We start from the raw sequence: 4,365 nt of genomic DNA, 5'->3' as shown, positions 1-4,365 counted from the left end.
TAACTAATGCAAGGAAGAGAATTCATCTTTCGCTTGAAGTCTATGATTCCAGATATGGAGTGGACTGCACCATTATCATTCGACGACAATCATATCAGAAGCACGTGTAAAAGGTCCAATAATCCAGTGAAAAGCGAAATGATGTCTGCGGTATCCACACCGTCCCAACATAATTGGCAGCAATTGGAATGGCGATATCCAAATTATCAGACCATCGTCCACATATCCAGTGTACTACACCGAATGGGTCTGGTGCATTAAAATCAAGATCAAGTGTAGCAGGTCCCCCAATCCAATGGACCACAGCAAATGGATATTTGGTGATAAATTCACAAAGAAGGTGAAGCAGGCGTAGAACCTATAATTTAAAAATAATTCACAAATATAGTTCAAAATAAGTAATCTTCAAGCATCCATCACAACCACTAAAAGCTATAATTTAAAAATAATATTCAATGCAAAGAAAAAAACTAGAATGGCATTCACAAGTGCATAGATTCTCTCTCCAAAAGACAGGGTGGGATCGTTAGTCGACGTGGCCTTAGAAACCATGGTGCGGGTCATCTGTTGGATAGACGAAGTAGATGAATGAAGGATGTCAACCTCGTCACTACATGCGGCAACATATATATCCTCGTCTAAGTCCCAAATGTGCATTGGTGTTATCGAAGTGATTGTCCCAACATGCAACTGCCCCCTTCCAATTCCTGTAAGCTCGATTTCTGCTACTGTTGTATCCCTCAACTTCTAATCTAGCATCATCCCATGATAGATATATACCTAGTCGACTCTTCACCCGTACGACGTAGTACTTTTCTTTAGCCATCTACCTCGACATGTCCATTATCGGAATGTATACAAATGTATTTGAACATGAACGCGTTTTAACTTAATGAGGCATATCTAGGCTTCAAAATATATGTTTAATGCCAGTGAACAAAAATCTTCAAAAAGTTTTGAGTACATACCTTATCCGAGATTGAAGTGTGTGGTCCTATGTATCTTAATGTGCATACAACAAGCATGTGATTACATTTATTAAAGTTAATACATAAACAAAAGTATTCATTGGCCTTAAATCATTCACTTTTGTATACAATGTATACTGAATATACCAATCCACCAAAAACCAAGTATTAGTGAAAAAGAAGTTATTACAAGTCCATTAAAAAAACATCTCAATAGAAACAGCGCACAGTCCCTATCAGTCCCTGTCAAACTGACCCAACATCTACATCCTCAAACTTATTGCGGAGTATTTTCTTCAACCACTCAACGTGACGCTCAGGTTAAAGACTGACAAAGAATAATGTCAACTTCTTGTCCCTACTCAACAGCTGACTAACTTTGATAAACTCTAAATTGGTCAACCCTTGCACCTCTTCGAGGACATCAAGTATTTTGCCAGTACAATTCACCTCTTTGCTTAGGCCAAAATTATGCATAGCCTCTACAACAGTCCTAACAGAGATGTCGAGTACATCATAGGGACGAGGAAGCCGCATACGTTTCTTTGATGTGGTCCCACCGCGACTACCATCAGAATCGGAAGTACGAGTAGGAGTGTCGCGAGATAAATGATTCTCTATCGAGGGCGTGTTTAAGGAAAATTGATTGTTCCCGGTCGAGTCTGCTAAGTTATCCTCTGAGAGGTCCACGATATTGTCAAGATCATCTTCGATGTCCCTCCAGACCTTATTAAGATCCCATTAAATCTGAGAGGATGATGCAGCTATACTCCTACTTTCTTACACAAAACGTCTCGTGGCCTGATCAGATCCGACAACAACTACAAGGTCATCCATTCTATCGATTCGTTTGCCGCGAAGTCTTTCAGTGCGCCAGTGAGACGGTAGCCGTAAAAGACAGTTGTAAGTAAGCAAAACATTTTAGGAAGGCAGTATGGGTCATTAAAACATGAAAATCCACGAAACTATTTTCTATACTCTACTTTTGTAAATCTTACCCTAAGGTATTTTTCTCATACTTTATCAGGAACTGTAACTACCATTCTTTCATTATACCATTCAAATCCATTGGCCGCCAGCATGTCCTTGACGACATTATATTCTCTATTGTAATACCTTTGCTAGTTCACAACTATGTCTGTATACTTCATCACCTCTTAACAACTGCTTGATAGGCTTCCCTCTTGAAACCATTGTTTGCTTTACGTCCCAACGTAACCTGTTCGAGCAACGTGTCGAATAGCACATGATTCATATTTCTAGTCCATTTGATTTTAGCTGCTTGGGACAGAGACTTGGTAAGAGATTTCATCGTCTTTCCACATGGAGAACATCGAGTTGGCACCACTGGTGTTTTGACTGGTGATTGCGTCGGTGTCGATGTTTCATTTAACCAGAAGACAGACATTTCACCTACATAGGTAGCATGTGTCAAGTATAAATGATGTTTTTCTAATGTTAACCGACGAGGTTAGAATTTACATGATGGCAACAAGCAGAATCTGAAATTGGACATACTTATTTGTGGCCCCAATAAATTTAAAAAAAAAATAGTATCTAATTTATGTTCTGCCCACCTGAGACATAAATTTAATACTTGTTTAGTCCAGCACATAGGAAGTGTAATAGTAATAGAGTCACTTTTATGGTTTTTAAAGGAAAAGAAAAGAAAAAATAATGAAACCTTTCAATTTGGATTATGATAGTCAGCTCATTTTACAAAAAAGGCATCACCAATCACATACATTGAGTTATGAATATAAAGGAGATGAAACAATTTCTATATGTCTGACAACGATGAAATCACACGATGAATGGAACTTGAACAACAGTCTGGTTCTCATCCACAAATGTAGATCTTTATATTTCTACACATGTATATTAAAAACCCCTAATATTTCAGAAATAAACGATAGAATCCAGATAATGTAGATTAGGGTCGCATGCAAAAATTTTCAACCACAAACCCATAAATTATCTGAAAAATTATATAAAGTTGTGAAAATCATCTCAAGTGCCATGCACTTCATGTATAGCAAGCCCCCAAATTTCAAGAAAAATTATATGAAGTCGTGGAAACCATCTCAAGTACCATGCACATCATGTAGACAACAAACCCCCAAATTTCACGCAGGAAAAAATCCATTCGACATAATAATCAAAGGAACAATGAATCAAAACATGTCGGAAGCAAAACCCTCAATTTCTATCTCAAATTCGAAGTAGGACCACACAAAATTATGATTTTAGGAAAGCATCGCATAAAAATCAGCATAATATTTTAATTCCAAGAAATTAAAGTATCAATCTATGTTTGCTTGAATCATCGAAGAGGGAGACGTACCTCGGCCGAAATGGGTTTGAATCAAATATCGTTGCTCACCTAAAATCGACCATCACAGGGACGAAGACAACCACTAACGTTCCAAACCACCCTATTTGTAGACATCCATGTTCGCGCTAAGATTTCCACTCCCGCCATCTTGAGCAGCCACGTCGAGCTGAAACCTACCATCCCATCGATCCGTACGACTGGATGGAGGAAGAGTTGTGGGATGGGCTCGATGCAAGCAGCGTCCCCAGGCGTCGTCTCCAATAGGGATTTCGCAATCCCTCCCATAGCAACCAAATCCCACCAAAATCTAGCGGGTATGTTGATATATACCCGCCCAAACACAAGCAAGATTCATACTCTTGAGATTTTACCAATTTATCCCTCGTAATCCCTTCCAATCTGTCCGTCCAAACACGCCCTAAAGTAACTGGGGGTTTCAGAGGGGGTGGGTTCAAATCCCCTCAATTAGGGTTTTGAAATCCAAGGTGAGACCCTGGATTACATCCAAAATCATTCCCATAGTTGCATGTGTAACATGTGTATCACTAGATTATTAATTTACTGGACACATGACCCATTAATGATATCCTAAAATAATTAGATTATCGATTGCATTACTATAATTACTTTAATGCGATGATCAGTACCGTCCAAACATTGTCCATGTAAATCAACGATTAAACATCATTTGTTAGTCGCTCGGACGTGATCTTATGCTTGTGGCCCATCTAAGACTTGGAATTTCATCATTTTTTGGCAAAGTATATATTTCAGCAAGCTTATTACAACCATTGTGTTAAAACTTACATAAGTTCCTAATTAGAGATACTAAAGTTGATTTAGGGCCTGATTGGCTTGGTGTATTAGATAGTATTCGGTGGGATGGTATTCATAATCCCATCTAATACGTACTGTTGGCATGTTTGGAGTGATAGATGATGGAAGCCATTTTGGGTTTGGGCATGATTTTGCCATCTTTCTTTGAGTCTCCGGATCTATATGGGAAGGGTGGGGCCTCCACTCTTGGGTCCTAACTTGATGCGTATGTTTCATCCAAGCTGT

Source organism: Magnolia sinica, chromosome 3 (assembly GCF_029962835.1).
Source record: "Magnolia sinica isolate HGM2019 chromosome 3, MsV1, whole genome shotgun sequence".
NCBI lineage: Eukaryota > Viridiplantae > Streptophyta > Magnoliopsida > Magnoliales > Magnoliaceae > Magnolia > Magnolia sinica.
The sequence above is the reverse complement of the archived record's forward strand: the minus strand, read 5'-3'. Positions refer to the sequence as shown.